The sequence below is a fragment of the Phyllobates terribilis genome, unplaced genomic scaffold, assembly GCF_046119375.1.
Source record: "Phyllobates terribilis strain yellow unplaced genomic scaffold, ASM4611937v1 Scaffold_1__5_contigs__length_1240528914, whole genome shotgun sequence".
Taxonomy (NCBI): Eukaryota; Metazoa; Chordata; class Amphibia; order Anura; family Dendrobatidae; genus Phyllobates; species Phyllobates terribilis.
The window spans coordinates 453,669,502-453,696,919 of record NW_027362761.1 but is presented as its reverse complement, the minus strand read 5'-3'; the positions used below and the strand labels follow the sequence as shown (position 1 = coordinate 453,696,919).

Below are 27,418 nucleotides of genomic sequence, written 5' to 3'. Positions count from 1 at the left end.
AGGCTATGTGCTCATGACATATTTTTAGGTTTTTTTCTGCGTGTACGCTCTAAATCCCACCTGAAAAAGTGATTAAAATAATGCATTGCAAAGTAAAAACGACTTGCTGCGCATAATTTCAGGTTATTTAGCTTATTTTAACCACTTCAGACACCGAAAGTCTCAAAGAGGTTAAAATAAGTGACCTGACCATTATATGTATAATGTAAAAAAAATGCTGCATAAAACGACACAAAAGCTACTTCAGGAATAACAATGCCAGCGTTTTTCTAAAGTGCCTTACTGTTGTAAAACTAGTCTAAAAGATGTAATGTGCGCATCCTTAAAGGGGTTTCCCCACAAACAAAACTTACATTTTATTCACTACATCTTGGAATAAAAATAAGTTCCACAACTGGATGTGTTTAAATAAAATGTTCCTGTGCTGAGATAATCTTATAAATGTGCCCCTGCTGTGTACTGTGTAATGGCTGTAACAGTACAAAGACATGATCTGATCATATCACATCGCCTGGGCAGGGGGGATGCAAAAGAGTATACAGATCATGAGACAACATGGGATCGCAGCTGCTTTCTGTGAGGTAAAACAGTGTTTAAAAAAGGTCAGAGAAATGTTTTACCTCACAAAAAGAATCAGCTGTGATCCTCTGCTGTAATGTCTATATAGACTTTTCCTTCCTCCCCTGCCCAGGAAATGTGATATGATCAGACCATGATCCTGTACGGTCAGACACAGCCATTACACAGTACACAGCAGGGGCACATTTATAAGATTATCTCAGCACAGGAACATTTTTTTTAATCACTTCCTATTGTAGACCTTATTTTCATTCTAAGATCTAGTGAATAAAATGAACTTTTGTTCGTGGGAAAACCCCTTTAAAGGGCACCCGTCAGCAGCTTTTTCTTTGGTGCAGTACTCCTGCAGGTTATTAAGTACTAAAAGTACTAAACACAATTTTTTTTGGAGAAAAGCTGTCCCTTTTAGTTGTTTTTCATCAGTTAATCATTAATTTATTGCCACCTTGTAAATTACTCGGTTACCTTGAGTTAACATGGCATGTCATAGTTGCACAAATATCCATCACTTAGTGATTGACAGCCCCCCTGCATGAATGCAAACAAATATTCATTGTGTGGGGATCATTGGAAAGTTTTAGAATTATGACAGTATCATTCAGTTCAATTTACAATGCTGGTACTATAAAGGCGTCTTCACATGGAATTTTTTATTTTTTTTAAAGGGTCAAAGAGTATTTGAAGTGTTTTCTGACGTGGATTTTGTATGTGTTCAGCTCCAAAATCCACAACAAAAATCTACCGGTGAATATATCTTAATAAACAGGGGAATTCCCATCAGGAAAATCTGGGTAGAAAATGCTCTGTATACATGTGTGAATATACCCCAACACAGTTTCACACAGTATAACATAACCCTGTAGTCGCGGCACATCCTTGGCTTTAAACTATTAGCTACATATGTATTTTATGCGCTGCAATGCAGGATTTGACACATATGCTAAACTGTTCACAGCATACGCTAATAATGTTCCCAATAAAGCTAATTAATATAGCAATATCCAAAAACAGCCAGCACAAAACACTGCACAGAAAAGACAAAGCCATGTGCTAAATGCAAAAGATAATATAGAATATTGGTAACTATATATATACACTGCTCAACAAAATAAAGGGAACACTTAAACAACAGAATATAACTCCAAGTAAATCAAACTTCTGTGCAATCAAACTGTCCACTTAGGAAGCAACACTGATTGACAATCAATTTCACATGCTGCTGTGCAAATGGAATAGACAATAGATGGAAATTATTTGCAATTATCAAGACCCACTCAATAAAGGAGTGGTTCTGCAGGTGGGGACCACAGACCACATCTCAGTACCAATGCTTTCTGGCTGATGTTTTGGTCACTTTTGAAGGTTGGTTGTGCTTTCACACTCGTGGTAGCATGAGACGGACTCTACAACCCACAGAAGTTTTTCAGGTAGTGCAGCTCATCCAGGATGGCACATCAATGCGAGCTGTGTCAGCGTAGTGTCCACAGGCCGGAGGTGCTGCCAGGAGACAGGCCAGTACACCAGGAGACATGGAGGGGGCCGTAGGAGGGCAACAACCCAGCAGCAGGACCGCTACCTCCACCTTTGTGCAAGGAGGAACAGGAGGATCACTGCCAGAGCCCTGCAAAATGACCTCCAGCAGGCCACAAATGTGCATGTGTCTGCACAAACGGTTAGAAACCAACTCCATGAGGGTGGTATGAGGGCCCGACGTCCACAGATGGGGGTTGTGCTTACAGCCCAACACCGTGCAGGACGCTTGGAATTTGCCACAGAACACCAGGATTGGCAAAGTCACCACATGCGCCCTGTACATCAAAGTTGGATCAGCCTGTAATGTGTTTTTCCATTTTAATTTTCGGGGTGACTCCAAATCAGGGCCATTGGTTAATAAATTTGATTTCCATTGATTTTTGTGTGATTTTGTTGTCAGCACATTCAACTTTGTACAGAACAAAGTATTCAATGAGAATATTTCACTCATTCAGATCTAGGATGTTTTATTTGAGTGTTCCCTTTATTTTTTTGAGCAGTGCATATAAAGCATAAAATTCAGAGATATGACAAAAGCCGTGTTAAACAAATAATGGCAGCTTGAATGGTGGTCTGATTTTTAGCCTCCCCTGAGTTAGATGGTGAATAGATTGGTTCAGAACTTGCATTATATAACCCGGACAGTCCTTCGTGTGTCAGCGCGTGACTATGGTTCGCCCAAACTATTTACAGAAGCCTGGTCCAGTGGCCACATCAGTGCTCCAAGCTCCGTGCCGGAGTACTGCAAACCTCCTACTACCCGAGGACATTCTGAACACCTCTACCGATTACTCGGCTCCACGACATTATGAGGTCATGGTGCGACACATTATAACGGGCCTGGTACAACAACCAAAGAGCATCAATATGGCCGCTGCACCGGAATCCTGGGAATTGTTTTGATCAACTCTACAAGTGACCATTACTGTGTTTGGAGGTGGGCTGGCTCATTCAAAAGCTAGACCAGTCCCCTACTTTTTCATGGCACTTGCACAGACATAGCAAAACTGGAGCTGGAAATGACAGCTTAAGATTGGAGCATGTGAGATATTAGATGTTTATTAGTAAACTATAAGTAACTCACTATTTGAAGCTATTTTTTTAAGTAACTTTTTATTTTTTAACTGGATGGAAGGGTTTGATCTTCTGAACTCATCTATGCTGATTTATGACCACATCAAAGTTGATTTCTATTTCCATGCGTTTCTAAACCAGCATAGAGGAGGTCAAAAGAAAAAAAGAGTTACACGTACTCTGTAGTCAGAAAAGGCTCATGGACAAATTCTCAGTTAACTCATCATGTATTTCTCTATGTAGTGTGCAACACAGGAGTTGCAGAAGCCAAAAGATGCAACATTTTTAACGAAACCTAAATTTCAAAAATTACTTTTTTTTACAACTTAATTAAAAAAAAAAAAATGCTTCCAAAAGGTGCCCCCTTATCCTTAAGCAATCTGGACTTCAGTATTTACCCACAATGACACATCGTAGCAAACATTAATGTGTTGTCCAGGACTAAGATACTGATGACCCCCCTCCTTATGATAGGTAATCAATATCTGATCAGAGTATTTACAACACCTGCCACCCCGACCGCTCAGCTGACACCCAAGCTGTGGCCACCACCGGCGCGGCTCTACATATCAGCTGATCGGTGGGTGTGCCAGGCGTCGGACCCCCACCAATCTGATGATTTATCCTCCCCCCGCAAGTAGAGATCTTAAATTGAGAGGAATTGAAACAAAACATATAAATGAGAATGATGCTAAATTTTTCCCTTATTCAAAAAAAAAAAAAAATACAGCACATGTAAACTGCGATATTAATGGTTCCTTCCATTTAAGAGGAAAAAGAAATATAAAGAATTCACATTTCAAATGGGTTATCCTATAGTTTGGACAGGCCATCAATGAGTGACCAGTGAGGGTCAGAATTCTGGTAGCTCCACCGATCAATGAATGGGTCCTGATGCTCCAATGAATAAGATGAGCTCCTGTGCTAAACCAAACAATGAAAAGGATACAGCAATCACAGGAACACCGGACGACTTCACTGCTGATCGCCAGGGTATCCTAATGACAGCCAATCAGTGTTGTAGTTTTAAAAAAAAAATTTAATTTATAGCAACAAAGTAATGCAATTATTTTAGGGGCCATGTACACCATTTATTTGTTCCTGATACTGCGCAATATAAACGAGGGCACCTATATATGATTAATATTAGATAAGTAATGGTGCAATAGTTACCATGCAAAAAATAGTTTCATTGGTAATAATCAATGTAAGTGAAAACACATAAAACTCTAAGCAGTAATAAAGAAAAAAAAACTTCTCTTGCCGAAGGCTTTACCGAAACATCAAGTAAAATGAAACGAAGCGGCAAAGACTGACAGCCGGACTCCCGGGGATAATGAAGGTTTTGCTGTCAAGTTACAAAGTTATTTCTTCTTATTTGAGTGGTGTAGTTAGCAGCCTGTTAACAGGTTTCCTACGCAGTCAAACTTTTACACAATGTTATCAATAGAAGACTGAATGACATGTGTGGGATTTGATAATTGTTATCCACAGGAAGTTCAGCCAATGACTTCCTGCAGCTGAAAGACTTCTGCTCAGATAAGATACTACCATGAAATCCTTGGAAAGCACAAGAGGAGATAGAACATCAATCCTTGCATGGACACAGATCTGAAAGGGGGTTATCATGGTACACGACCCATCCAATGCCCCTGTAGATTAACTTTATACTTATAGCTGAACAGGAAACATACCAAAACGCATGTTTGAGGTGAGATTTATAAAAATCAATAACAACAGGATACCATCTAAAATTCACAATAACCATTAATCAATTTTTCAATACCCCACCGATCTACATAGATTAAATCATGTTCAAAATTTATGTGACTACTGCAGCCAATCACTGACCTCTGCAGTGATGCTTGAACTGATGGCACATGACATGGTCAGCGATTTTTATTATTTTACTGCATTTTCACGGTTAGATTTAATATATATATATATATATATATATATATATATATATATATATATATATATACATATATATACACACACACACACACACACACACACACACACACACAGTACAGACCAAAAGTTTGGACACGCCTTCTCATTTAAAGATTTTTCTGTATTTTCATGACTATGAAAATTGTACATTCACACTGAAGGCATCAAAACTATGAATTAACACATGTGGAATTATATACTTAACAAAAAAGTGTGAAACCACTGAAAATATGTCTTATATTCTAGGTTCTTCAAAGTAGCCACCTTTTGCTTTGATGACTGCTTTGCACACTCTTGGCATTCTCTTGATGAGCTTCAAGAGATAGTCACCGGAAATGGTCTTCCAACAATCTTGAAGGAGTTCCCAGAGATGCTTAGCACTTGTTGGCCCTTTTGCCTTCACTCTGCGGTCCAGCTCACCCCAAACCATCTCGATTGGGTTCAGGTCTGGTGACTGTGGAGGCTAGGTCATCTAGCGTAGCACCCCATCACTCTTCTTCTTGGTCAAATAGCCCTTACACAGCCTGGAGGTGTGTTTGGGGTCACTGTCCTGTTGAAAAATAAATGATGGTCCAACTAAACGCAAACCGGATGGAATAGCATGCCGCTGCAAGATGCTGTAGTAGCAATGCTGGTTCAGTATGCCTTCAATTTTGAATAAATCCCCAACAGTGTCACCAGAAAAGCAACCCCACACCATCACACCTCCTTCTCCATGCTTCACAGTGGGAACCAGGCATGTAGAGTCCATCCGTTCACCTTTTCTGCGTTGCACAAAGACACGGTGGTTGGAACCAAAGACCTCAAATTTGGACTCATCAGACCAAAGCACAGATTTCCACTGGTCTAATGTCCAATCCTTGTGTTTTTTTAAGCCCAAACAAGTCTCTTCTGCTTGTTGCCTGTCCTTAGCAGTGATTTCCTAGCAGCTATTTTACCATGAAGGCCTGCTGCACAAACTCTCCTCTTAACAGTTGTTGTAGAGATGTGCCTGCTGCTAGAACTCTGTGTGCCATTGACCTGGTCTCTAATCTGAGCTGCTGTTAACCTGCGATTTCCGAGGCTGGTGACTCGGATAAACTTCTCCTCAGAAGCAGAGGCGACTCTTGGTCTTCCTTTCCTGGGGCGGTCCTCATGTGAGCCAGTTTCTTTGTAGCGCTTGATGGTTTTTGCAACTGCACTTGGAAAACTTTTAAAGTGCCCCCCAATTTTTCGGACTGACTGACCTTCATTTCTTAAAGTAATGATCGCCACTCGTTTTTCTTTACTTAGCTGCTTTTTTTCTTGCCATAATACAAATTTAACAGTCTATTCAGTAGGACTATCAGCTGTGTATCCACCAGACTTCTGCACAACACAACTGGTGGTCCCAACCCTATTTATAAGGCAAGAAATCCCACTTATTAAACCTGACAGGGCACACCTGTGAAGTGAAAACCATTTCCGGTGACTACCTCTTGAAGCTCATCAACAGAATGTCAAGAGTGTGCAAAGCAGTCGTCAAAGCAAAAGGTGGCTACTTTGAAGAACCTAGAATATAAGACATATTTTCCGTTGTTTCACACTTTTTTGTTAAGTATGTAATTCCACATGTGTTAATTCATAGTTTTGATGCCTTCAGTGTGAATGTACAATTTTCATAGTCATGAAAATGCAGAAAAATCTTTAAATGGGAAGGTGTGTCCTGTATGTGTATATATATATATATATAAATATTATATATATATAAATATTATATATATATATATATATATATATATATATATATATATATATATATATATATACAGTACAGACCAAAAGTTTGGACACACCTTCTCATTTAAAGATTTTTCTGTATTTTCAAGACTACTAAAATTGTACATTCACACTGAAGGCATCAAACTATGAATTAACACATGTGGAATTATATACTTAACAAAAGAGTGTGAAACAACTGAAAATATGTCATATATTCTAGGTTCTTCAAAGTAGCCACCTTTTGCTTTGATGACTGCTTTGCACACTCTTGACATTCTCTTGATGAGCTTCAAGAGGTAGTCACCGGAAATGGTCTTCCAACAATCTTGAAGGAGTTCCCAGAGATGCTTAGCACTTGTTGGCCCTTTTGCCTTCACTCTGCGGTCCAGCTCACCCCAAACCATCTCGATTGGGTTCCGGATCCGGGAAATATTTTTGAGTTGGAGTCGGCCGGAAGTGGAAAGGGCTTGGATATGAGGTTTGAAGGAGAGTTCAGCGTCCAGGGTTACCCCAAGGCAGCGAGCCTGAGGGACTGGGGACAGTGGGCAGCCATTGACTATGATGGATAGGTCAGTTGGGGGGGTTGAATGAGATGGCGGAAAGATGATGAATTCTGTTTTATCCATGTTAAGTTTTAGAAATCTAGCAGAGAAGAAGGATGAAATAGCAGACAGACATTGTGGGATTTTGGTTAGTAAGGAGGTGATATCAGGTCCAGAGAGGTAGATCTGTGTGTCGTCAGCATAGAGGTGATAATGAAAGCCATGAGACTCTATGAGCTGTCCCAGGCCTAAGGTGTAGATGGAGAAGAGCAGGAGTCCTAGAACTGAACCTTGGGGGACACCGACAGATAGGGGGTGAGATGAGGAGGTGGTGTGTGAGTGGGAGACACTGAATGTCCGGTCTGTTAGGTATAAGGAGAGGACATGCCCTCATCATCATCCTCATGCCCTCATGAGGATATATATGGATATTGTAAGGCAGCGCTAGTCATCATTATGAGGGTAACTCGCTTCGCTGCAACAATCAATGCACACGTGCAATGTCTTTACGTTTTTCTCACAATGTTGCAGTTTATTACATCATAAGCCACAGTTCACCGGGTCCAACTCCGTGGCACACCGACACACATAAACACAATGTTCATGAGCCAAGTGGCACACAGGCCCACTTGCTCCAGGTTACAGCTTACGGTAAGGTAATAAAGTAGCAATGTTCATATCACAATGTCCATATAGCACTGGGTATTACCTTTGCCGGGTTTAGCTGTCTCAGTCCATTATGCTTGCCACCACCGTGGCTTTGTGGCTTCCCAGGTAGGGATCTCTAGCCGTCGTTCCCTCAAAGGCCACTGACATCCACACAGGATCCAGGCTCTGCCTTTCAGGACTCTTACTCAAGCCGGCTCTCCCTCAATGGCCACTGATATCCACACAGGATCCAGGCTCGACCTTCCAGGTACCAGGCTTCACTCCAAAGCCGCTGCCTTCCAAGGCCACTAGCATCCGCACAGGATCCAGTCTTTGCCTTTCAGGCTGCCAGGCTTCACTCGGCCTCACTAGGCCTCTCACAAACGGTGTCCCACACACACGGAGCACAGGCCACACGCCTCACACCGAACACACCTGTCTCAAATTAAGCAGGGTTTATATATCCTGTGCACACATACACCCATACTGACAGGACCTAACTGTGTGCATCAGGACCTGTGTGATGTCACGGTCATGTGACCAGTCAGTTAAAGGGGAAGGTACATGGTCCGGTAAACACATTCTGGACCATTTACAGTAATGCTAGCAAGCTGCTGCATTACAATATATATATTTAGATTTATTTAATATAACCCCCCTTTATTTTAATCATGGATATACAATGTGTGATACCCACATAAAATAGTATACTTTGTACGGATCTTAAAGGCTATGGATGGACACCTTTGGCATGTAAAAATTATTTTCACTTCTGTCAGTAGTTCCTTTAGTTAATAAATTTGAACTAAGTTTCAGTTTGTAATCTTCATTCCTGCATTCATTTTAAAATTCCCTAATACGCAGTCTGCATCCTGATAAGAAGTTTCTCTTGTGGGAGTGCCCCTCCCTGTAATACAGGCTGGATGTGATTTCTGTGTGTGCCTCAGGTCTAGCTGCTTTCATCGATCAGCACAGATACAAATCTACACTCATTTCCTCTCCATACTATTTCTTCTGTCTTTGGAGCCTGAGTATCTTTGCTCTCCATTAAGCTTTAGATACTTTCCACCCTCTCCGCTGCTGAACTGTGTGCAATCCACTCTTCCAACCTAAAGTTATTAATAACACTGAGAGAAGGGAGAGGAAAAACATATAAGCAATCAGCAGCAGCACAAATGTAGACAAATGTAGAACATTTTTGGTGAAGACTATTTAGAAACTTTGCATTTACTATGCAAAAACCCTCCCCAAAACTGTAGACTTGGCATGCCTTGCCGTTTTTAAGCAATATCAAACAAATTGCTCTAGTAGTGGTAAATGGAAAACAAAATGGATGTGCTTTTTGATGGAAGCGTGGGTAGAACTTGGCTTGTTCTAAGCCTGCATCGCACTCCCCCCCACAGAGCATGCAGGACCGTGCATCCTACATCAATGCAATAGACTGGCGGACCACTCATATAGTGCCAGTAATCGTAACAGAAAAGATTCAACCAGTCATTATTAAATAAGAGCACCATTATATTCATTACGGAGCTCTGGAAATATAAAGAACGACGCCAAAGAAAAAAAACAAGTGTAGAAGAGGAGTAAAAAACCACAGCTGTAGGATAAACCTGGGGAAGAATATAGAAAATAAAAGTTGTAACAAAAATCTTTAGCTTTATGTGTCCCTTTATGACTCTCTATCTGCTAAAACTTCCTTAAAAATCCTGCTGGGTTTTAGATCAGGTTGCATATAATTAAAAAACTATATATTCTCTATTTTCCCAGACTGAGCTCCATAAAAAACGTAATAATACAATTCCCTTTAAGGTGAGAGTTCAGACCAGGCAGATTTGTTTCCTACATTTGAAATACAGACTTTAATGATGAATTTACTCTTCATAATGCAAAGAGGAAAGTCTGCAGCAAAACAGCAACATAATCCACGACAGATTTGAAAATATGCTGTATGCCCTTAACCCCTTCATGCCATGGCCATTTTCTCATTTTTGTTTTTTCCTCCCCTTCTTCCAAGAGCCATAAGTTTTTTGTTTTTCCAGCCATATTGCAGTATCAGGGCTTATTTTTTTGTGGGACGAGTTGTACTTTTGAGTGAGACCATTGATTTTACCACATAGTGTACTGGAAAACAGGAAAAAATTTCCAAGTGCATTAAAATTGCAAAAAAATAGCAATTCAATAATTTTTTTTTTTTAATTTACCATGTTCACTATATGGTAATACTGATCTGGTAATATGACTCCCCAGGTCAGTATGAGTACACAGATACCAAACATGTATAGTTTTTTTGTTTGTTTATTTAATTGGTGGGAAAAAAAAAATCTGAAATTTTCAAGAAATTTTTGTTTTTGCTTTTGGTCACCATTTCCCGAGACACGCAACATTTTCATTTTGGGGCTGTGTGAAATATTATTTTTTGCGCCCTGAGCTGACGTTTTTACAGATATCATTTTGGGGTAGATATAATGTTTTGATCACCTCTTACCTCATTTTATTCCAATGTTGTGGCGGCCAAAAAAACAACTCATTTTTTTTTTTTTTCTTTACAGTTTACTAATTGGATTCATTTATTTTATATTCTGATAGATCGGACTTTAACGAATGCAACGATACAAAATGTGTATTTTTTTAAATGGTTTTCTTTTTAATGGGGCAATAGGGGGTGATTTGAACTTGTATTTTTTATTTTGTGCATGTTTTTAAAAACCCATCGGCGCTCTGTGATCATGTCACGGGAGAGCTAATTGTAGCGTGGAAAGAGCGCCCCTCTCAGCGCGCGTTAAATGCCGCTGTCAGAGATTGACAGGGGGATTTAACAGGTTAAGAGGTCCACTCCTCCGGCAGCTCTTAAAGGCACATGATGGCCGAGCCCACATCAAAGTCAAGAAGTCGGCATATAAAGTATCGGTATGTAATATGTCAGTAAGGTGTTAAAGGGAGTGTAACATCAGAAAATGATTCATTGCTTAAATCAGGCTCCTTATCATCAGAGGCAGGATTACAATGACAGGTAACACCTCTATATGCAGCTGATAACACAGGATCCATCAATCACAACAGGTGATGTCACAGGACCCCCAGGTTTGTTTGTATTTTTTTAACATAGGTTGTGGCATGTTAAAAAAAAAAAAATGTTTAAAAAATACATATAAAAGGGTTCTTAGTTTTTCAAGACTATTCCTAATAACAAAAGTACTGGTTAATCCTTTGCACACACCTGTACTTGCAGTGGTTTTCCTGGTTCTTATTGGAATGTGCACATTATAGATTCAGACTGAAGGCAGCAAAATCACTAAGGAACCCATATGGAAACAAGGAGTAAGGAAACACGTGTGAAACAAACCAGAATAGGTGTTCAACCTTATAACAGATTCCTCAAAGTACCCCTTTTTTTATTGCTATATAAAAAAGGACAACCATTCCATTAACAGGTGTGTCCACATTTTTGACCAGTACTGTAAATGTAATACGCTGCTCAGTTTATATAAAGATGTGGTATATGCATGAAGATATAATACACATGGTAATGCAATACTGTCTTTATTTCGGATTTCACCACTGGTTTTCCATGGGAATTACATAACCAAGAAAGTTATCCTAACCCAAATCATATCATGTTAAATTGTAAATGCATTTCTCTCTGTGGGCATCAGTTTTTTTTTTAAAGCAGCACTCCCATTAAGTATTTTATTCATTAAATGTGTGTATACGTGTATGTAATGTAGTGTGTGTTAATATACTCACCTAGCGCTGCTCTCTCCGGTGTTCAGCGCCGTTCTTCTCAGTGATGTCACCGCTCTGCAGACTGGCCGGGTCACACGGTGCTCTGCGTGACCCAGAAGTGAGAAGAGAAGAACGTCGGTAGGTGAGTTTATTAATACTCACACTACATTACACACATTTAGTGAACATAGAAATTAATGGGAGTGCTTCTTTAACAGGAGGAGCTGATCAGATTGATATACGGTGATTGACATCCTTCTTTGTATAAGTATATAAAGAAGGTAGCACCGCCCACTGGACTCCTAAGGCCAGAATAAGCAGGAATTACAATAAAAAAGTTACAATTTATGTTATATCTTTTCCCAAAAAAAATTTACATCAAGCCGTTCTGCTCCCCCTTTTTTATTATTATTTCCTACCCAAAGACTACATTTTCACCTGCAAAAAGTTCTCTTTAAGCTTGGATACATGTATTGATTAACAGAGGTGCATACACAAAGTGCTAGGAGTTAACCCCTTGCATCTGAGCCATTCAATAAGCCATCATGGAAAGGTGGGGTTAAGTCGCTCTTTCACTGGAAGACATCAAAGCTCTTCAGTCCTAGATAGAAGTATCATTGTTATCATCTGGTCTTAACAATCCCTACAGTTAGGTTTAATGTTTCTTGGGCATTTCAGGCGATCCACATATCAATATCCCAGCATCTTCTTTCCGTGTCTATCAAACCTGATACTGTTCGGTAATATCACTTTATTTACTTGGCCTGGAGCAACATACGCATAGTTAATCAGACTTCCAGGTTCTCTAACATCAGTAGGTATGGCTCGAGCCGCGTAGTAACGTGTGAGCATCAATCATCTGATGCTCAAAAATAATATTGGACTGAGAATTTTCAGGTCAGCAAAACTCAGAGCCATGTTTAACACCAACAAAAAAGCCAAATGATGAGCAACGATGAGAAGGGACAGTACCAGGGCAGCTCTCCGCGCATCACAGATGGATAGAAAGCTTTATAGCAAGGTTATTTACACAGAGCCAGCTGGATTTCCACTGCCTCAACAGGATAACACAACATTCACTTTTCCTGCACTTTGAAGATGCAACCTCAGTTCTTGAAACCGTTGTCAGCGCAGAGGAAGGAAAAGCCACAAAACAAGCAACCGTACAGAATAAACACTGTCAGAAGACACTTTCTGGGTCCTTCGTGTTCCTATTGTAGGTTACAGCAGAGCAACAGGCTTTTATTGCTTTTGCTTTATGTTTTGTTTTTATATTATCTAAAAATGACTAAAGCAGAGAAAAAAAAGTCAAGAAAAATAAAAACAACGGGACATGACAGACAACGACAGAACAACAAATATAAAGATTGAAGGGAGGGAATGTCATGCTGCTATAGATTCAATACTCGATCTTAGTAGAATGTTTAACAACCAGTGGTTTATGTGCATATTTTTGATGTGGAAAAACTAGACAATTTCCAAAATTTTAAGTCAAAATGTGGATAAATTAATTCAATGTTCTGGTATAGTAAGACAGGACCAATAATACTGGCCCCAATCTATATGTTTAGCTAGTATCCTGGTTTAAAACTGTTTGAAATGTCATAAAATGTTTCTGTACAAGTTTTAGCATTAATAGGCATGTCTCAGCCAGCGCTACCATATTATATTTTTATTTGTGTGTATATATATATATATATATATATATATATACACACACACACACACACACACACACACACACCAAAAGTTTGGACACACCTTCTCATTTTAAGATTTTTCTGTATTTTCATGCTTATGAAAATTGTACATTCACACTGAAGGCATCAAAACTATGAATTAACACATGTGGAATTATATACTTAACAAAAAAGTGTGAAACAACTGAAAATATGTCTTATATTCTAGGTTCTTCAAAGTAGCCACCTTTTGCTTTGATGACTGCTTTGCACACTCTTGGCATTCTCTTGATGAGCTTCAAGAGGTAGTCACCGGAAATGGTTTCCACTTCACAGATGTGCCCTGTCAGGTTTAATAAGTGGGATTTCTTGCCTTATAAATGGGGTTGGGACCATTAGTTGTGTTGTGCAGAAGTCAGGTGGATACACAGCTGATAGTCCTACTGAATAGACTGTTAAATTTGTATTATGGCAAGAAAAAAGTAGCTAAGTAAAGAAAAACAAGTGGCCATCATTACTTTAAGAAATGAAGGTCAGTTAGTCCGAAAAATTGGGCAAACTTTGAAAGTGTCCCCAACTGCAGTTGCAAAAACCATCAAGCGGTACAAAGAAACAGGCTCACATGAGGACCGCCCCAGGAAAGGAAGACCAAGAGTCACCTCTGCTTCTGAGGATAAGTTTATCCGAGTCACCAGCCTCGGAAATCGCAGGTCAACAGCAGCTCAGATTAGAGATCAGGTCAATGCCACACAGAGTTCTAGCAGCAGACACATCTCTTCAACAACTGTTAAGAGGAGACTTTGTGCAGCAGGCCTTCATGGTAAAATAGCTGCTAGGAAACCACTGCTAAGGACAGGCAACAAGCAGAAGAGACTTGTTTGGGCTAAAGAACAGAAGGAATGGACATTAGACCAGTGGAAATCTGTGCTTTGGTCTGATGAGTCCAAATTTGAGATCTTTGGTTCCAACCACCGTGTCTTTGTGCAACGCAGAACAGGTGAACGGATGGACTCTACATGCCTGGTTCCCACCGTGAAGCATGGAGGAGGAGGTGTGATGGTGTGGGGGTGCTTTGCTGGTGACACTGTTGGGGATTTATTCAATATTTTATGTTGCAACTATATAAACAATAATCTATACAGATAAACTAGGCTGAAAGTAACACATTTTAGCTTACGGAATAAGAAAGGGTCGAATTGCCGCACTTCTCCTGATTCAATTGTAATAGGATGGACTCCGATATGGTTAAAAGGGTTTTCCCACGAAAAAAAGCACATTTTAATTAATAGCTCTTCTAATAATAATAACTTCCACAATTAGATTTGTTCCTGTGCTGAGATAATCTTATAAATGTGCCCCTGCTGTGTACTTTGTAATGGCTGTGTCTGACCGTACAGGAACATGGTCTGATCATACCACATCTCCTGGGCAGAGAGGACGCAAAATAGTATACTGACATTACGGCACGGGATCACAGTTTGTTATTTTTCTGAGGTAAAAAATTTCACAGACTGTTTTTAAGCAAAGTTTTACCTAAAAAAATCAGCTGTGATCCCCTGCTGTAATGCCTGTATACGCTTTTGCTTCCCCTCCCCTGTCCAGGAGCTGTGGTATGATCAGACCATGTTCCTGCACGGTCAGACACCACCATTACACAGTGCACATTTTTTTTTAACATATCCAATTGTGGAACTTATTATTATTCCAAGGTCTATTGATTAAAATGTTGATTAAAATTTAATTTAATTTGTGGAAAAACCCCTTTAAGATATTACGTTTTTCTGGATTCAATAAAAGGTCAACACATTTCAGGGTCAAAACAACACTTCATCAGGACAAAACAATGAGAAGCTATTTTGTCCTTCTGTTTTGACCAGAAACATGTTGTGCAGGCTTGGGGCTTGGCGCTCAAGTCTACATTCATACTATGTAACTGCAGAGTAGCGAAACTTCAGAGCGATTTTCCGGGGCCAGTGCAGGTAGCGGGAGATCATGGGAGTGCAAAAATGCGATTTGCATGCTTCCAAACACATTCTGACTAGACGTGTTCAGCCTCCCTCATTTACCTTGTACTGAGCGTGGCCATGTACGTCTATTTGGCAAGTGACCGCATGCATGTAAATCGCTTACTTGCGCTCACTTTGCCAGCACTGGAGAATCCTGACAGAGCGCACACGGAGAACTGTGAGGATTCACAAGTCTGCAGAAGCCTGGACCACACAGCCCACCCTATTACTTTGAACTGCGAGAAGAGAGGCAACATAGGTGTTCAGGGACCAGAAAGATTCTGGTAAAGGAGTCACCAGTGGCAGTTCCCATTGTGGATGTTACAAACAGTCGGTGTTGTGTCCTAAACAAGGTTCAAGTCGATACTACAGTAGTGGAAATAGAGAATTCCTTTACTTGTCACTTGAGGTTTTGCCATATGAAGCGTTTTTCTCTATTGTTTTGCAGCCTATTACACCTGTAACAAATTGACTTTTGCACATAGGTTTATGAATTTTAATCAGAGTGACTAACGGTTAACAATGCAGTAAACGGCCTGCAAAGTCAAACACTACATGGTTACATTTCTACATAATCTAAAAAATAAAAAAAAATGCATTTTATAAAAATTGTGAATATGAATATGTAAAAAATTTAATTTACATACCAAAAGCAACATTTTCCTTAAAGAAGAGATTGTAACAATTAAGTAGCAGACATCTAAAACTATTAGGGTAAAGTTTATGTGAAGCTTTTGGCCATAATTACCATTTCCCCCTAATACACGCACTGACCCTAAGCTGTAGGCTGCATTTCTAGATAAGAAGCTGCTGTGAAGCATTAAACTATGTTCTACTTCTGCAAAGTTTTCTCTAAACTGATATACCATCTTCATATCACATATCTAAGCCAAATAATAAGAATCTAAACCTAGCCCATGACTGCATCCTGACACTATGGGAAAGCTTCACTTATGTTCAATGTTTTGGGGTTTTTGGCAGTCATGTCTGTATCTTTTACAGCAAGAATAGAGGCAAATAAGGATGCCATGATGCTACTGAGAATAAAGCTTTACAGTTGGTATCTGGCGTTGGAAGAGTGTGCAAATATGTACAAAGATCATTACATCTTCCCTGAACAGTACAAAACTCTTTTTCTGCACATCATACAACTACAGTAATGCTTGAAAGTTTTTTTAATCCTTCAAAAATTTCCTTCCTTCTTCAAAAATTTGACCTAAGACTTTAACAGATTTTCACACAACTCCTAAAAGTAAATATAGAGAAAGAAATGAAACTAGTCAGTCAAAAATATTACTCATTTTTTTCATTGAGGAAAGTGATCCAATATCACGTCTGTAAGTGGTAAAAGTATGTGAACCTTCGCTTTCAGTATCTGGCGTGATCTCCATGTTTACATGTATCTAAACTTTTGCAGCAATTGCTGATTAGTGGGATTTCTCTCATGGACTGCTCGCTTCAGGACCTTCCATAACATTTATGTAGGATTAAAAGGGAAACTGTCAGTAGGATCAACCCTCCTAAGCCATCTACATGGGCATGTAGAAAGTTTAATAAAATGATACCTTGATATCTGTGGTCCGATATCTTATCCCAGAGAAATCCATATTTTAATAATTAAGTAAATGAGCTGTTAAGATCTATGGGCAGGACACGGATCTCCCTGAGAATCTGACTCTAGAGATTATTTTAAATGAAAGGGGGCGTTACCAGTCTGCTCTCCTGATCTACATATTTTATACTGGTAACTCTCCCTTTCAATTAAAGGCAGATTCTCAGGAAGATCCGTGTCCAGCCCATAGATCTTAACCGCTAATTAACCCCTTACTGGCCTGGGAAGTATTAGTACGCCCCAGGCCATCACCCCCGGTTCAGCACGGGCTTCGGCGCTGAGCCCGCACTGAAGAGGGGAACATGTCAGCTGATTCTTACAGCTGACATGTGCCCGCAACAGCTGCGGGTGGAATTGTGATCCACCCGCGGCTGTTAACTAGTTAAATGCCGCTGTCAATCTCTGACAGCGGTATTTAACAGCGTCGCGCCGGAAGCGCGTCACTGATGGATGGGCATGATAACCCTGGGTCTGCAGCAGACCCCAGTGGTTGTCATGTAAAGATCGCTATGAGCGCCACCTAGTGGTCGGCGCTCATAGTACAGGAGCATTTCTGCTACATAGAGGTGATCTGCTCATCACCTCTAAGTAGCAGAGGTGATCAGACAGTTGCTGCTTCTAGTCTCCTATGGAGACTATAGAAGCAAGCAAAAAGTGTAAAAAAAATGTTTTTAAAAATATTAAAAAAATTTAAAAAATATAAAAGTTTAAATCACTCCCCTTTTGCCCCATTCAAAATAAAATAATAAGAAAAAACCCACATACACATATTTGGTATTGCAGAGTTCAGAATCACCTGATCAATCAAAATAAAAAAAGAATTAATCCGATCAGTAAACGGCGTAAAGAGAAAAAAATTCCAAACGCCAGAATTACGTTTTTTTGGTCGCCGCAACATTGCAATAAAATGGAATAATGGTTGTTCAAAACATCGCATCTACCCCAAAATGGTATCAATAAAAACGTCAGCCTGGCGCACAAAAAATAAGCCCTCACCTGGCCCCAGATCCCGAAAAATGGAGACGCTACGGGTCTCGGAAAATGGCGCCTTTTTTTTTTTTTTTTTTAGCAAACTTTGGATTTTTTTTCACCACTGAAATAAAAAACCTATACATATTTGGTGTCTACAAACTCGTACTGACCTGGAGAACAATGATGGCAGGTCAGTTTTAGCCAGTTTTAACGTGGAAAGAAAAAAAAAGAAAAAACAACTGTGCAATTGCATTTTTTTAAAAATTTCACAGCACTTGGAATTTTTTTCCCGTTTTCCAGTACACGATATGGTAAAACTAGTAATGGCGTTTAAAAGTATGACTTGTCCCGCAAAAAATAAGCCCTCACACGGCCATATTGACCAAAAAATAAAAACGCTATGGCTCTGGGAACAAGTGGAGCAGAAAACGAAAAATGCAACAACGGGAAATCCCAAGGTCGTAAAAGGGTTAATATAATTAGACAAACATGTCCAGTCATTTTTCTTCTCAGAGGTGTCCGATATTGGCTTTCTCTGCTGTTAAGAATGGGACGGAGATTGCTGTGCATTTTGTGGGATAGCTGCTGGCTTTAAGGTGGCTATACACATTAGATGAAGGTAGTTTTAATACCTGAAAATCCTTAAGGATTGTGAAACCCCACTTTCATGGTCTGTATTCCTACAGAAAATCGAGATCAAGCGAGCTTTTGCCCTTCTGCTTTTCAAAGAATGATTGTCTGGCGAGCAACCATTATGAGGAGACAGTCAAACATTTTAGTCTATATTGGTCATCCCGGTTGTTCAACCTGGCCATACATGTTCAGTGATACCAGGCGGTGGATTAATCACCTATCTGGAAATATTTACTCAACTACAGATCGACTGAAGACTAAAGATTTGACGTCTATTCAAAATGACGATTGTCTATGATTTGTTGGCTAATTCTTTAGATTTTTCCAGAGCAATGATTTTGGTTGATACAGTTCAGTTTTATCAACTACAGTCTAACGTCTACGGGCACCATTAGGATTTCCCTGAAGATGTAATTATTGTCAGTGCATCAGGAGTTACTGGAGGAGGACTTAGGGTATGTGCACACGATGCAGAAATGCTCAGGATTTTTTCCTGAGCATTTCTGCATCTCCCTGGCAGGAAAAAACGCATGCGGATTGTACATGCGGTTTCCTGCCAGGGACATGCGGATGTGAAGCGGTCTTCACTGGCATTTCCGCATGCGGGTTGACAAGCGCTTCCCAAGCGATTTTAGCATCACTTGGAAAGTGCTTGTCAACTTCACACTATATAAATCCATGCAACCGGCACTGACTTATATAGTGTGTGAATGTCAAAAAATAAAAAATAAATATATACTTTACCCTCTGATGGCCCCCGGTGTCTTGCTTCGCTCAGTCCCGGCTACCGGCAGTGAAGACTGAAGGACCTGCCGACGTCAGCGTCACGTGACCCGTCACATGACTCTGACGTCAGCGAAGGTCCTTCTTCATTCAACCGCGAAGTGCGGGGAACCAAGCAGGAGCGCTGCGCCTGCCGTCAGAAGGTGAGTATATATATATTTTTTATTTTATTCTTTTTTTTTTAATGGTACCTGGGTCTGGATGAGAGTCCTCTCATCCACACCCGGGTACCATCCGCACATTAGACCGCATGAAAAGCGCATCAACATATACAGTGATGCGGATTCCATGCGGTCTAATGCAAGTCAATGGCGGCAAAAGAGCAGCGTTTCCGCAAAATTAATTGACATGCTGCGGATTTTTGAGCGCAGCGTTTACGTTGTGGAAAAATCCGCATCATGGGCACAGCACATGCGGATTTCAATTGGGGAACATTGCTGCCCTTCTACCATGCGTTTTTCATGCGCTTCCGCGGCGTTTACGCAGCTGCAAAAACGCCGCGTGTGAACTCAGCCTAAAGTTGAAAAATGCCATTTTAGGTTATTGCATGGCTTATTATAAATGTCTTCAAAATATCGAGTCTGACCTGTCCTATATTATTCTGCTTGAGGAAAACACAATTTGTCACAAGACATTGATATATTCAGTGTCTTGTGTCAGTGCTGCTTACTTAGAAAAGTGAAGATGTACATTTTGTTCTCCTATGACCAATTTATGGACCACTGAGGAAGCTAAAATTCAACGAAGCTTCCTTTCCCTCCTTCCCTCCACTTTCCCACTATTATCTTTTTCATAGTTTTGCCCTTTAATAAAGCAAGATAAGGAACCAAAACTTTCTTCTCCCTTCCCCCATCCCTAGTATGTTTGTTAAAATGTGTGAAAAATGTTAATAAAGTTGGTGGGAAAAAGGAGGTTATAACTTTTATACATTATATTTGTTTTACAAATATTTGTCATAAGTGACACTACACAGAATATTTAGGGCAGATTATGATTCTGACCAATAAATATAAAATAGATCCAATATCCTCAGATGCTCATCCCCACAGCCACTGACCCTATTGTAATGCTAATATGAAAAAAAAAATACTTAATACATAAGCAGCAACAATATGATTGCAAACAGCGGAATTAGGGTGAGGGGTCAATCTTTACTCAAGGTCACCCTATAGAGAATACAGCTACAGTACAGACCAAAAGTTTGGACACACCTTCTCATTTAAAGATTTTTCTGTCTTTTCATGACTATGAAAATTGTACATTCACACTGAAGGCATCAAAACTATGAATTAACACATGTGGAATTATATACTTAACAAAAAAGTGTGAAACAACTGAAAATATGTCTTATATTCTAGATTCTTCAAAGTAGCCACCTTTTGCTTTGATGACTGCTTTGCACACTCTTGGCATTCTCTTGATGAGCTTCAAGAGGTAGTCACCAGAAATGGTTTTCACTTCACAGATGTGCCCTGTCAGGTTTAATAAGTGGGATTTCTTGCCTTATAAATGGGGTTGGGACCATCAGTTGTGTTGTGCAGAAGTCTGGTGGATACACAGCTGATAGTCCTACTGAATAGACTGTTAGAATTTGTATTATAGCAAGAAAAAAGCAGCTAAGTAAAGAAAAACGAGTGGCCATCATTACTTTAAGAAATGAAGGTCAGTCAGTCCGAAAAATTGGGCAAACTTTGAAAGTGTCCCCAAGTGGAGTTTTAAAAACCATCAAGCGCTACAAAGAAAAATCTTTAAATGAGAAGGTGTGTCCAAACTTTTGGTCTGTACTGTATATACACACTATGCAGCAACTATTTCCAAAAGTCCATACAAAAAAATGTTGCTCTGCCCATGCAGTACCAGGAATACTTGTAATCTAGTCTACCTTTCTCTATATATGTGTAAATGCTATCCATACTATATTTATTTATTATTTATATATTACACACACTTATTATGCATATCACAAACACATTATATATTATATATTACACACATTATATATATTACACATACATAATATATTACACACACATTATATATATATTTATTAATTTATTTGTAGAATTTTTCTGGAAAAAAATTCAGCATTTGAGCTTATAACATTCTGTGAACGCTCTCAAATGTTGGTGACTTATCTGATGAATAGAAACTGCAGTGTCAGAAAAAGCCTGCAGACATTTCCAGTAAATGAGATACAAATGCTTGTGTATTTTTAGCTGCTCTTAATTCCAGTGTGATACGGCAATCAAACTTCTGGTTCAGACACAAAGGCAGACAATTTTGGATTGAAATGCAGCAAAACACATTTGTGGCGGTTATACACTCCATCAGCTTTCAGAGATAAATCCGGAATTATTACCAGCTAAATTACAGCATGATGTAAATTAAAGTACCTGTTACTTACAGACACTGTAGCCGGCCATAGTGAGGGATTACAAAATGACACTCCATTTACCGAATATTTCCAGCCAGATCACAGGTGTATTTAAGCACTTTACTCTCACACATGGCAGCTACATACTGGATACAGTAGACTACAATTTTTTCTAAGAGGCAGATATTCCTGAAACCGTTTATTAACACCTTCACCCCAGGGCCATTTTCCGTTTTTTGCTCCCCTTCTTCCAAGAGCCATAGCCTTTTTGTTTTATAGCCGTATGAGGCTTGTTTTTTGGGGGACGAGTTGTATTTTTGAATGACATCGTTCATTCTGACACACAGTGTACTAGAAATTGGGGGAAAAAATCCAAGTGCGACGAAATTGCAAAAAAAGTGCAATTCCACAATGTTTTTTTTTTTTCTTATTTACCATGTTCACTATATGCTAAAACTTACGTGGCGATATGATTACGAGTACGCGGATATCAAACATGTATAGTTTTTTTTTATTTTAGTGGTGAAAAAAAATTCAGAACTTTGTAAAAAAAAAAAAAATTCTGCTTTTGGTGCCATTTTCCGAGACCCGTAACACTCTACATTTTCGGGATCTGAGGCTGTGTGAGGGCTTATTTTTTGGGCCATGAGCTGATGTTTTTACTGATACCATTTTGGGATAGATACAATGTTTTGATCGCCTCTTATTCAAATGTTGCAGTGACAAAAAAAAAACACTATTCTTTTCTTGCTACCCCGTTTACCGATCGAATTAACTTATTTTACATTTTTTTTTTATTTATTTTATATTTTGATAAATCAAATGTTTCTGGACACAACAAATATCTGTATTTTTTAATCGTTTTATTTTTAATGGGGCAAAAGGGGGGTGATTTGAATTTATGTTTTTTTATTTTCTAAGATTTAAATTTATTTATTTTTTACTGTATTTAATAGTCCCCTTAGGAGACTTGAAGCTGTGTTCGCCCGATCGCCTGTGCTATACATAGCAAGGCTTTAGAACTGCTATATATAGCAGAAAGGACGATCTCCTATAAACACTGGCCATGGGCCAGTGTTCACAGGAGGATCGTGATGACAGGAATGGGGGTCTTCAGTAGACCCTCAGCTGTCATGAAAACTTATCGGTGCCCTGCGATGGGTGAGATCAATAACGCGCTTCCTGTCTGCACGGATTAAATCAGCCATTAAGTGTGGGGAAAGAAGCAGGCTCAGCGTGTGAGCCCGCATCAAATACAGGCACACGGCCAATGACGTACATGTATGTTAACGATCGTGAAGGGGTTAAAATATCCAACTTTTAATTTTAGTATTAAGATCTTTATAATATTATGTAATATCAATGCAGGTGTATTTTCTATGACAGCTCAGAAGGGACTGTGTTTAGCAACATTTGGAAGATATCTTCAATTTTCTATGCATAGAAAAAGCAATACAAAAACAAAGATTTACATTGAGTGCACTTATGTCTAGATCTATTTTTAACCTCACTGTCTTTGCCATGTTACTTATTTTTCTTAATATCCAATTTCCATGAGAAACTTGCCAGAAGGAGGTTATGGTTGTTGTTTTTTTATGTGTACAATATTCGGTCCCAAAAAATTATTTTAAATACATCAAAGTTAACAAAATTATATAATTATGGAACATTTAAAAGATTAAAAAAAATAAATATCATATACTACCCAAAAAAGGGCTGCAATCAAATTTTTTTTTTTTTTAGTCACTTTCCTTTTGTTGTTTTTTGTTACTAAATTCCTTAAAATGGGGCAGTGGTTGAAGACGTTTGCCAAAGGAAATGTTCTTTTTTTCTGTCTTATCTTCTTTGCACCTTTATAGAGAAAAGTCACAGAATCCTTTCAAATGTCAAACGTTAGTCTTCAACTTCGCCAAAATAACCTAAACTTTACTATAGGCAGGGACCGGAGTGAGATGTGCACAAAAAAAGCAACATTTTTTTTTTTTTAAACTTAATTTTAGGAATCTGACTATAACATCTAAATAAGCAAAGTTGTCAAGGGAGAAGAAAAAAAAAAGACTTAAAAGAGAAATACAACTTAAAAGTGGTGCCTTAGAGAATAAGGCGCAAATAGAAAAGCCAATAATAAAGAACAAATTATTCTAGAAAAGTGGAGAAACAACAATGATGAATTGGGGCCAAAAAGTGTAACTTTTCTTATCAGCTTTTATGATAGATGTAAGTATAGATAGATAGCCTGATACATATATAGATAAATGGAAAATGCTTAGTACTAAAAAGTGTGCAAGGTACTGAGGTTTTGGTGTTCCTATGCCTAGGTTTCATAAACCACAGGAGGTCTACAACAAGAAAGTGTGACCCCACAGCCAGCTTTCAGCCATGTAATTTGGGGTCATGGGCTAGACTGACTTTACTACTGTTGGATAACGAACAAATAAGATATCTAAGCAACAAGGCCCTGCAGTTTATAATCTCAATTTGTAAGTGACATCCACATATTGAAACACTAAAAGACAAGTACTAAGCATACTGTACATTTTAGCGCTCGTCCACTGGCTTCAGGGTTCACAGATTCTGAAGTGAAAGACTGTTCTCAACACTAATGAGGAATCTCAATATTATTGTTCACATACTTTAAAGCTGCCCTCAGTGTCATCTTTAGAGAACATAGTGGAAACGCTATCCGAGATATTACCCAAAGGAGTTCTGAGAAGTCCAAAGATCACAGTTCATGGCAGGCAGATAGAAGGATCACCACACACATACTATAGCAGCAGACTGATAGATCACTTGCTAGAAACTCTGTGTGTACCATGAAACACGGGAAATCAACTCACACGTCATTTATTATATTTTTTTTCTTCGCTGCAATAAACCTGAAGAACTGTCAGCAACGTAAAGGATACCAGAGGCAGTAGAGTGCGTCAGGAATTTAGTGAGCCCCTCATTTATTTCATTCCACAAGCAGGATGGAAATGGTTAATGACCCCAGGAAGGGCTTTAAGGGTACACATTCGTTATCTTAAGGATTCTGGAACCAAGTTATTACCAATGTTTGTGTCAGTATTTCAACCACGAAAACACATGATAATGTAACGATTGTAATTTCTACGAAGAAATATTTGACACCATTGGTTGAAGCAGAGTAATCCTGTGTGCGTTGAACAGTCATAAAGTCCTTTTTTTTTTTTTCTGAACTATAAAAAGTTATCGAAAGTTAATGTTAATACAAAAATAAGCCTATTAATATTACTAGATAAAAATATTACAAAATATATATTTTTTAGAATTATTTAAAAAAGGGCATGTTTAAAAAAAAAAAAAAAAAAAAAAGAATTGTATCTAATTATTAGGGATAATTCTAACATTTATCAAATAAAACAAACTGATTACTTTTTAGATATAAAGTTAAAAAAACTAAATCAGATACAACATCAACAATAGTCCAGGTCTAGATGATTTTACAAATCGACACGAATAGTTAAATTTATTAGAAAGGTAAGGGCATTATCATGGTGACATATAGAAAAGTTGACGTAATTACTCAAGTTGAGTCAATTACAAGAGATGTAATACATGAGAGATAATAAAAAATAGATACTGTATTGTCATAAAGGGGGAACAAAAGGACATCTACCCAATAAGATATAGAAACTTTTACTGCATTTAAATATAGAAAATAATGACTACTTTCCATCCTATATATTATTCAGTGATGGTATAGAAGAAAATCAAGCAACATAAAATTAAAAAAGAAAGAAAAGAAAACAGTAAGGTAATTTCCGACATGTAAATCTGCCTATTTGAAGTTAAAAAAAAAAAAAAAAAAAAAAAGATAAAAACAGGTGCTCAACGATAAAATGTATCTATTGCTTAAGAAATACCTAAAAAGTACAGATTTTTATTTCAAAAGATAAAAACTTAAAAGTGTGATAATTACTTCTCTACATTACTTTATTTCTTTCTTACAGTTTCAATCTAAAATCACTAAACGGCCGATAGCACCTAAAAAGGGGGGCTTCATTTCATCTCTACCTGTTGAGGAAACCCAACTGAGAATGCAGCGAGGACATAGAATTGTAGGATAATTGCTATAGGCAGCGTGGACTGGAGGGTTAATTGTGGGCAGGCCTGATGAAGTCCAGCTGTGTGAGATACCTTATTAACCCTTATGTGCCTACGAAAACCAGTCTCTTAGGCTATGTGCCCACGTTGCGGAAATGAAGCAGAAAATTTCTGCTTCATTTCCGCATGTCCTCTCCCGGAAAAACGCATGCGGAATTCCGCACGCGTTTATCGCGCGTTTGCGACATGCGGAATTGCCTTGCGTTTTTTCATGCATTGAATAAGGCAATTCCGCATGCGGAAACGCAAAATTAATGAACATGCTGCGGATTTTTGAACGCAGCATAAACGCTGCGGAAAAATCCGCAGCATGGGCATAGAACTTGCGGATTCTCATTGGGGACCATGGGGTGCGGATTAACAAGAGTTTTACAAGCGTTTACGCTGCGGAAAATCCGCATCAAAAACGCTTGTAATCCGCAACGTGGGCACGCAGCCTTATACAGCCTGTATCCAGCCCAGATCAATTTTAACCAGCAAGCACTGAACCAAAAATGGCTTATAACACATGGATCCTAAATTCGAGTTCCAATTTAAAAAACAGAGTTATAATTTTCTACCGGTGATTTGGGTTTATGTCCAATATGTAGTTTGTAGCATTATTGTGCCGTAAATATACTTTATAATTACAAATTTACAGTCTCTCTAATAAGAAAACCGTCCAATTATTCTTTATACTGCGCGAGGCGACCTTCTCATATTCCCGGGCAAATTTGCCATTTCAAAGAATAAAATATTCACAAGGCTCAACTTTCCCTAACTCCCCCTCCTGGCATCCATGCAAACAGATGTTGTGTCCACTGACATTAGTACTACTCCCTTTAGCTGGAGGTAAAAAACGATTAGCTACAGAGCCGTGGTGTAAAGTTCATGTTATTCTTTTCTGTTCTACACCCAGAAAATGTCTCGAAATTAATGCAACTATATCGGGATTTGAAATTAACTTTTGATAGCTAAGAGCAATAAACTGCTAGGGGGAGGAAAACCTATTATAACCGCGCTGGCATCTGATTGCTCGTAGACAGTTCCAGCCGCTACGTAACATTTCATATGATGAAACGCTGGATATACTATAATCTGCCATTTATTGATCAATCAGTAATTTGCTTATGAACTGATAAGGCATAATAGTAATAGATCTGTCATTTAACTAGAGCGGGCAGTGACTAAAAGGTTACTGTAGATGGAGGCCTAAACTGTCTTCTCGTCAAAGAGAAAAAATGTAAAATATATATATATTATCAAAATAGAAATAAAAAAAAAAATCAGAAGTTAACATAAAAGTATACGGACATTAGAAGTCTTGGGAAGAAAATAGACGAATATAACTAATCTCCGCACATGGCTCTTTTACCAATTAAATCTGTTTAAGAGGCATCCAGGCTTACCCCAAATGGTTTCTCAAGTAGTACACATTTAGACTGGGCTCACACTGA

General features: G+C 38.8%; 1 protein-coding gene across 2 annotated transcripts in view; it reads right to left on the bottom strand.

Moving 5' to 3' along the window:
• The window catches only part of ARB2A (ARB2 cotranscriptional regulator A), a 701,025-nt gene that overhangs the window by 195,437 nt on the left and 478,170 nt on the right, over positions 1-27,418 (bottom strand). The window lies entirely within an intron of this gene.